The 9,866-nt window shown below is 38.8% G+C and overlaps 1 long non-coding RNA gene across 1 annotated transcript in view; it reads left to right on the top strand.

The window, feature by feature from the left end:
- Positions 1-3,406, top strand: part of LOC141572868 (uncharacterized) — a 702,493-nt gene extending 699,087 nt beyond the window's left edge. The window contains exon 10 of the long non-coding RNA XR_012498339.2: positions 953-3,406. This is a non-coding gene — a long non-coding RNA (uncharacterized LOC141572868). The remainder of the gene's footprint in view (positions 1-952) is intronic.
- Positions 3,407-9,866: the final 6,460 nt, after the last annotated feature.

The raw sequence follows: 9,866 nt of genomic DNA on the forward strand, positions 1-9,866 counted from the left end.
GTTGCCTCATGGCTGCAAGCTGGTTCTTGCACCCCTATACTTCACATCTAAGCATCAGGAAAGAATAAGATGGAAGAGTGACGGACTAACACCTGTCTTAGGAGAATTGAAACTTGTGATACATGCACAACAGATTGCCGCTTGCCTTTGGCCAGAGGTGTCACATTACCTACCCTGTATGCCAGGGAGCATCAGGAGGTCAGCATTTTTAGTGATGTTGCTTTGAACAAAATAAGAATTTGTTAGTAGGATGAAAGGAAAAATAAATATTAGTTGCGTAAAAGGCAGTGTGTACCATGTTTAGCTAAAAACTCCATAAAAATTGGATAGAATTGACTCTTCTAGTGAATTTTTAACATCTATGAAAAACTCTTAAAATAACAAAGTACAGTTCATTCTGCTATGGGTCTTTAAATGATGCATTGTGTCACTCAGGAAATGTTGTTATATTTAAATTTCACATCTGCAAAGATGTATATAATCACAACCTTATGTTTAAGTGGAAACTGTTGTACTACATATAAGCTGTTTCCAAACATGTATAACTAATCCAATTTCTAAGCCAAATTTCTTCATCCACGCAGAAAAATGGGTCCTCACTGATGTTCACATAAAACCATTTAGTGAATGTAAGATTAATTATTGTAGCATTTGAGGAGAGAGAAAGAGCAAAATTTTAAAATTATAGAATTATCTTAGTTGAGGAAAATATAAGGGAATTTTCAACTTAAAAACATTTTAATTTCAGAGTTCCTTGCCACCTTCAGGTAGTTACATTTTTCTCTTCTTGGTTCTCCTTCTTTTCTAAGGTGATCTTCAATTTCCATCCTTTCTTTCTGTGTTTTCATTTGACTTTTAATTTTTATTCTCCATTTTAGAACAGAATTTTTTTACAAGAGCAGTGAAAAGGTTTTCTCCAAATTGCCTAACATTATATATATCTTTATTCTAGAAAACGGAACCCTCATCTGTCTCTATAAAGAAGCTATTTATAGGTTCCAGTGCAGCAAATGCAATGGAATAAGTTACACCTCAGATTAAAAACATCTATGATGATGGATTTCTGGTCAAGATGCTGGAGTAGGTAAACATTGTGCTCGCCTCATCTCATGACCACATCAAAATTGTAGCTAAGCTACAGAAGAACCATAACTGAAAATCGCCTAAAGTCTAGCTGAACAGAAGTCCTATAACTAAGGATATACAGAGGAAGCCACCTTGAAATTGGTAGGAGGGGCAGAGATGTGGAGCGAGCTGCTCCCACACCTGCTGTGGCAGTTAAATATTGGGAGCAATATCTAAGCTGTGAAGGTCCTCCCTAGAGAAATGAGGGGTCTCAGCCCCATGCCCATCTCCCCAGCCCAGGTTTTCAGTGCTGGGAAGGTAAGTCCCCATAACTTTTGGCTGTGAAAACCAGTGGAGATTGTGGCTGAGTGGGATGGAGGGCACTGGAGTCCCAGGCATTTCTATTAATGGGCCCGCACACAGACTTACTCTCTGACAGACCCACTTGCTCTGAGGGGGGCAGCAACTCAAGGGATGCCAGGGACATGTGGGGAGAAGCTGGGTTGTCTGGCTTCAGGGCAAGGACTGGAGGGGTGGCTTTCTCCCAGACAGAAGTGCTGGCAGAATCCATTGTTTCCTTGTTGATCCCCTGCTTTCTGCTGTGCAGGCACAGACGGCATCTATATCTGAGTCTCTATCAACCTGACTAACATTGTTTTCCCTGCTCTGGTGATTCACTGAGCTGCCCTACCCAACTTGCAGACCCACTCAAGCTGTATCCAGTGGCTTTTCCATCTAAATCGTCTGTCTTGCCTCATGCTGCAGACTTCCCTAAAATCTCTCAAAGGTTCACAAAACCCAAATAAGCAGCATCTGGCCTCAATGTACCCCATATTTCTTACAAAGCAGCCTCTATCTCAGCACTCTCAGTCTTGGTTCATGGCTTGGCCTCTCCCAGGAGCCTCCAAGCTCAGCACAGGAAGTGACCATCTCTGGATCACTTTGTGGCTCATGCCAGGTGGCCCCAGACAGGGCACATACTGGGACTGAACTTGTCCTATGAAGCGGCCCCTCCCAGGAGGCCCTGGGGCTGGCACACCTGGTGACCAGCTTCAGACTGAACTAGAGCATCATCCAGCTGTCTCCATACGCGACACACCCAAAGGACAGACTGGGAAAGCACCAGAGCTCTGCTAAAGTGAATCCTGCTCTATAGGGCCAGCCCACACACAACAGCTCCTCCACTATAGGCACACCTAGTCCTCACAACCAATCAGCCTGGGGGTCAATTCCTCCCAGTGATATACAAACAGCAACCAAGGCTTAACTACAATAGGAGGGCATACACAGCCCACATAAGGGACACACCTGGAGCACCCAGCTCAGGTAACCAGGGAGACCAGAGAGACTGTGCCACTGGGCCCCACAGGACACCTATTATGTAAGACAGCTCTACTAAGAGTAGCAGCCCTACCTAATACATAGAAACAAACACAGGAAGGCAACTAAAATGGGGAGACAAAGAAACATATCCCAAATAAAAGAACAGAATGAAGCTCCAGAAAAATAACTAAACAAAATGAAGACAAGCAATCTACCAGACTCAGACTTCAAAACACTGGTTATAAGGATACTCAATGAACTTAGTGGAAGAGTAGATGAACTCAGTGAGAAGTTTAACACAGAGATAGGAAACATACAAGTAGCAATAGAAAACATAAAAAGCAACCAGTTAGAAATGAAGAATACAATAACTGAAATAAAGAATACATTAGAGGGAATCAACAATAAGTTAGGTGAAGCAAAGGATCCAATCAGCGAGTTAGAAGTAAAAGTAGCAAAAATCACCCAATCAGAACAGCAAAAGAAAAAAGACTCTGAAAAAATAAACAGAATTTAAGGGGTCTCTGGGACAACATCAAGCGTACCAACATTCACATCATAGGGATACCAGCAGGAGAAGAGACAGAGCAAAGAATTGAAAACCTATTTGAAGAAGTGACAGGAAACTTCCCTAACCTGGCAAAGGAAATAGACATACAAGCCCAGGAAGCACAGAGATTCCCAATTAAGGTGAACTCAAAGAGGCCCGCACCAAGACACATCATAACTAAAGTCCCAGAGGTTAAGGACAAAGAATCTTAAAAGCAACAACAGAACAGCAGTTAGCTACCTACAAGGGAGCTCCTGTAAGACTCAGCTGATTTCTCAACAGAAACTTTGCAGGCCAGAAGGGATTGGCAGAAAATATTCAAAGTGATTAAAATCAAGGACCTACATCCAAGATTACCTAGCAAAGCTGTTATTTAGAATGCAGGGACAGATAAAGAGTTTCCCAGACAAGAAAAAGCTAAAGAAGTTCATCAACACCAAACCAATATTGCAAGAAATGTTAGCGAAACTTCTTTAAGAAGAAAAGGAAGAAGAAAAAAAAAAGATAAAATATATAAATAATAAAATGGCAATAATTACATATCTATCAACAATTCCTTTAAATGTAAAAGGGGTAAATGTTCCAAGTAAAAGACATAGGGTGACTGACTGGATAAGAAAACAAGACCCTTACATATGCTGCCTACAAGAGACTAACTTCAAATCGAAAGACACACACAGACTGAAAGTAAAGGGATGGAAAAGATATTTCATAAAAATGGAAATGAAAAAAACACACAAAAAACTGGGGTAGCAATGCTTATACCAAACAAAATATACTTTAAAACAAAGGCTGCAACAAGAGACAAAGAAGGACCCAGTAATTGCACTTCTGTGTATTTATGTGAAGAAACCCAAAACACTACTTCAAAGGGACATGCTCATCCATATGTTCATTGCAGCATTGTTTACAATGGCCAAGGTATGTCCATCAATAGCTGAATGGATGAAGAAGAGGTGGTACATATATACAATGGAATATCACTCAGCCATAAAAAAGAATGAAATCTTGCCATCTGCAACAACATGGATGGACCTAGAATGTATTGTGCTGACTGGAGTAAGTCAAAGACAAATGCCATATGATTTCATTTATATGTGGAATCTAAAGAACAAAACAAAGGAACATACAAAACAAAGTCATAGATACAGAGAACATTTTGATGGTTACTAACTGGGAGGGAGGTTGGGGGGGTGAGAAAAGGGAAGGGATTAAGATGTAAAAATTGGTAGTTACAAAATAGTTATGGGGATGTAAGTATAACATAAGGAATATAGTCAATAATATTGTAAAAACTATGTATGGTATCAAATGAGTACTAGATTTATTGGGGTGATCACCTTGTAAGTTATATAAATGTCTAATCACTATGTTGTACACTTGAAACTAATATAATTTTTATGTTACTCTAGTTGAAAAATAAAACAATTAGTAAAAAAAAAAAATCTATGATGAAATAATATGTAAGAGTTCATGGGAGAATAACCTTGCCCATAACATCTGAGCATTGGTTTATTAAATCTGAATCCCAGTTTTGGAAGAAAATATTCTCAGAATAGTTTCCTTTGGATCCTAAGTGCAACAGAGAGTTGAGGCAAATCAGGTAGAGACCAACATATTCAGTTGATATGATGATATCTCACACATAGCAAATATAGTGCCATGATGCCTTAATTAAAAACTAAATGGTTCTCTGAAACATAAAAGTGAAGAGTAACAAGGCATTTCTAGGATAGGTGTTCTATATTTAAGCTATTCTTACATGCAATTCAAATTAACTCAGTGTAAAAAGACTGAAATATTTATTACATTGGTTTAAGTCAATTTACCCTAAAATTTATGTCACTATGACCGATGTGTAGTGATGACCTCGTTCTATCTTCCTTTCTCAAAGCCTAAATGCCTGTTTGACATTGACTAGACCCAGTGAATCACCCAGAACTAATCAAAGATCACTTTAAATTTGCCAGAATGTGTCATCACTATAAAATATCATATCCTGCTAGTGAGGATATAAATTGGTTCAACTTTTGGGAAGATTATTCAGTAATATATAATATCAAGAGTATTAAAAAGGCATAGCAATTTTACTTTGTGCTCATGTCTGATCACCCCCTTTGAAAAAGTAGATTTATGTAAGTAGATGTTTATCATAGCATATTTATAAAAGGAAAAATGGAAGTAACCTAATTTTTAGGTTATTAAGATATAACCTATTATGTGGTGATGATCAAAGATAGAGTGAAAAGTAGAGTTTGAAGTAATTTGAAATAGTATGTATAGTATTACCTGAATTTAAAAAAAGTACTATTCATGCAATATGACCCAACAATGAAAGATTACTAAAGGGATATTTAACCGTGCAGCCATATCTACGTAAAGAGATTGCATCCTTCTATGCAAACCTTGTACACATGTACCTAGCCAGTTTCTACTTATGTGTACCTAGCTTACCAGGTCTTCTTTCTTTATTTTTTATTGTCCAAATTATCTACATGAAACATGAATATTTTAATAATAAAAATACACACATTGAAAAATGGCCGTGAAGATATAGTATTAGAAATGTAGATCAAATGAGATAGAACATCCTGTACCTCAACAATGACTGTTAGGAGTTTCCCAGAACCAGCAGGAGCCCCATCCATCAACCTCAAATATCTGTCTACCTTCCTTTCTTTAACAAAATGGTAGATGTTTCTACTTGAATGTCTCATCATCCATCTTACATTAAAAATGCCAAAAATAGGACTCCAAACCTGGTTCCTGCTAGTCTCATTTCTAACAGTGGTACCATCCTTCTCTCACAGTTGAAACCTTTGAGCTGTCTTTGACTTCTCCTTCCTTGCCCAGCATGTCCATTTATCAGATCATAAACATTCCTGAACCTGTCCCCTCTCCTTTCTTTTCCATTCCCAAAGCTCCTACCCAGCACAGATTTTTATTACCTTGATACAAACATGGATCGAACACCTACTCTGACAAGGCATTTCAACTATAACAATGACATTGGGACAGATGCTATTCCTACCCTCATGAAATTTGTAGTCTAGCTGGGCAGACAGTACATGAAAATTCTACAATTAATCGTAAAACTACAGGTGTGGTAATGCTTTAGAGAAGGACTGTGATTGTAAGCACAAGGAACTAGAGAGACAGATATAGTTGGAGAGCTCAAGTGAAGATTTCTTGAGGAAGTGCCATTTGCCTTGAGCTCTGACGTGGCGCCCTTAACTAAGTGAACCAGGGAGAGAACAATCTAGGCGCAAAGAACAATGTGTTCAAAGACACTGATGAAGAAAGGACCTGGGTGGGGCATTTGGAATACGGGAGCCTTCTCAGCCGAGGGCAAAGCCTGTTTGGATGGAGGACGGAAAGAAGACAGCAGTTTGCCCTGAGGCCTGCGAGGTAGGGTGGACAGATCATGGGGCCCTTGTAGGCGGTGTACTAGATTGTAGCCCTTAAATTGCCTAAAATTAGCCTCTCTGCCTCCAGGTTATGTCCCCTTCAATTGCTCTTGCCCACTACCACTAGATACAGCTTTCTAAAATATCTGGTGGAACACATCGGTTTCCTGACACAAAGAAAACAGGAAAAAAAAATTCATCACCTAGTCGCTCACTACTGCATACAGACTTAAGTAGACTCATTGGGCTTTGGTATGAGTTGAATTGTGGGCCCTCCCACAAATTTATTTGTTGAAGTCTCTACTTCTGGTGTCTCAGAATGTGACCTTATTTGGAAATAGGGTCATTGCAGATGTAATAATTAAGATGAGGTCATTCTGGAGAAGGGTGGAGAGCTAATCCCATATAACTGGTGTCCTTATAAAAAAGGGGAAATTTGGACACAGACGTGCACACCAGGAGAGTGCTATGTGATGACTGGAGTTATGCTGCCACAAGCACAGAACTACTAGAAGCCAGGCGAGAGACCTACAACAAATCCTGTGGTAGCACCTTCAGCGGGAGCGGGGCCGCCAGCACCTTGACCTCCAACTTCTGGACTCCCTGTAAGGCAATACATTTCTGTTGTTTAAGCCACTCAGTTAGTGACATTTTGTTCTAGCAGCCCTCGCAAACTAATATGGCCTTTAAACCTTAATATTTTCATATGAGATAAACTGTTGTCCCAGATGCACAAGAGGACTATCACCTTTCTTGCTTTCCTTATTTTCTGATTAAAATGCTCTCTGCTTCTCTCTGTTTATATCAGTTCTTCTTTTGAAAACCCATCAATGGGAACCCCCTTCTCTTTTGGAGGCTTATATAGTTATTGTTAGTATCATATTCATACAACTTTTGTAAGCTACCTTAAATAATTTTGGGACAAGGTGAAGTAAAATACTAAATGGAAAAAAGACACTGTGGTACCTTATTGCAATACTATTCATTGTCTATTATACAGTACTTTGTATTGTTAACTTGTAGATTTGGCTTATCCCTCCAATTAGATAGCACACTTCATGGCCTTTCTCTACTTTTTTGAATCTTCTACCCCAAGTAGTTTACTGAATCCTACTTAATTATCTGAAATAGGAGTCCCTGATTTCTTGTAAAACCTGATATAGGTGATTTCCAGGTAGTAGCAGCCATGATGCTAACTTGAGTCTGGGGCAGGTGCTCAAATCCATACTCTCAGTATTCACTTTCAGCATGCCTCTCTCACCATCACCCCACCCCTTTCCCAAATTTCTCAGAGCTTTGGATAACTAAAAATAGACCACCATCAAAAAGGATTAGAAAATTTAGGACTGATAATGTACATATATTAAAGTGTGCTCAATTTAGAAATCTATGATTTAAGTAAGGATACAACAAATAATGGATATGTGCTTTTCTTATTATAGTTCTAGTTTTAGTATTAAATATGAGTGAAGAAAATGGAGCTAATAACATAAAATTGCTTTTAAACAAGATTGGAAATCTCTGCTATGATTCAGACATGGGTATTAGTCTATTCTTCAAAAAGTTTTAAAGTTTTGCTTTTCATACATAGTAGATCTTTAATCTCCTTCTTGCCCCACCCCTTGCCCCCAGCTTAATTTTGTGCATAAGATGAGGGGAAATCCAGTTTTTCCCCCATATGAAATACCAAGGTTGGGAGCTACTACTATGCAATACAGGAATTTGGCTATTGTTCTTAGGACCTAGGCCTATTTATCAAATGCGATCTGAATCTATTTATTGAAGTCTGTCTACTTCCCACTGAGGTGAACTGCTACCTTGTTCATACTTGACTCTATTTATGTCTAAATAGATATATATATAGATATAGATATAGATATGTATACATTTGTGATATATATATATATATATATATATATATATATATATATATATATATCACATTTTCTTTATTTATCTATCAACGGGCATTTAGGCTGTTTCCAAATCTTGGCTATTGGGAATAATCCTGAAATGAACATGGGAGTGCAGATAATCTCTTCATGATCCATATTTTATTTCCTCTGACTATATACCCAGAAGTGAGATTAGTGGATCATATGATAGTTCTATTTTTAATTTTTTGAGGAACCTCCATATTCTTTTCTATATGGCTGTACTAATTTACATGTCCACCTACAGTGTACAATTGTTCCCTTTTCTGTGTGCCCTCACTAACACTTTTGTCTTTTTGATAATAGCCATCCTAACAGGTATGAGGTGATATCTCACTGTGGTTTTTATTTGCATTTCTCTGATGGTTAGTGATATTGAGCATGTTTTCATATAACTGTTGGCTATTTGTATGTCTTCTTTTGGGACATGTCTATGTCTATTCAGATCCTTTACCCATTTTTTAATTAGGTTATTTTCATACATGTTTTAAATTCATAGGTTGAAATCCTGATCCCCAGTGTAATGGTAACAGGCAGTAGGAAGATGACTAGGTCATGAAGGTGGAGCCCTCATGAATGAGAGTAGTGCCTTTCTAAAAGAGACCCCAAGAGAACAACTTTGCCATTTCACCATGTGAGGACACAGCAAGGTGATGCCCATCTAAGAACAAGGAGCTGGCTCTCACCAGACACTAAATCTGCTGGCACCTTGATCTTGGACTTCCCACACCCCAAAACGGTGAGAAATCGATTTCTGTTGCTTATAAGTGACCTGGTCTATGGTAGTTTTGTTATAGCAGCTGGAACAGACTAACACAATGTTCCTTTAGAATTACTTCTGACTTTTAAAAAAGTAGTTGAATTATTCTTAGAAACGAAAACTCACACAGAACCCCAATAAGTAAAACAGATAAAAGTGAGGTTGCTCTGGATAAACCTAGTGTGAATGACCCTGAGCTGGATCTGTTCTATCTGTCTATCCTGGCAGCCCCTTTTGAGGCACCTGTGAAATCCTGTAATTCCTAGACTTTTATCTGACACCACTGATTTAGAGTCTCTCTCATTTTTCCACGCATACAAGAAGAAATTTGTTTTGTGTATTAGGAACTGACACAGAGACAAATCCTCCCTATACCCAAGTTCTTCCTCGGTAGTTAGTTGGGCACTGGGTGGGTCAGTGACTCAGACACTGTGACTGAACCTCAGCAGCCATGGCGGCACAGGATTGGGTTGGCAGCTTGTTTTGTTGTGTTATTTTTCCCAACAGTACAACTGATCCTCCAGTTGTTTGATAGCAATTCAGTAGAAGAGAAGAAGTGGCCCTCAGAGCTCTCTTAAATTACATTTTTATATGTTTCAGCACCTGATGATCTCAGGAATGCACAGCTGAAAAGGGGTGGGGGTGCCTGAGCGCTTGTTAAGAGACCCTCAGTGGGCTGCTCTGCACTGCCAGTCTGATTGTCATTTTTGCACCAGGAGTTTTAGAGACTGTTCCACAATTAATGTGGAATATTCGCAAGTAGTTTATACTTTTCTACCTAGGAGAAGGCTTTCTGCAGAGGATATTATACACGAGAAATAGGTTCT

The sequence above is a fragment of the Rhinolophus sinicus genome, chromosome 17, assembly GCF_057876585.1.
Source record: "Rhinolophus sinicus isolate RSI-liver-muscle chromosome 17, RSI-T2T, whole genome shotgun sequence".
Lineage (NCBI taxonomy): Eukaryota > Metazoa > Chordata > Mammalia > Chiroptera > Rhinolophidae > Rhinolophus > Rhinolophus sinicus.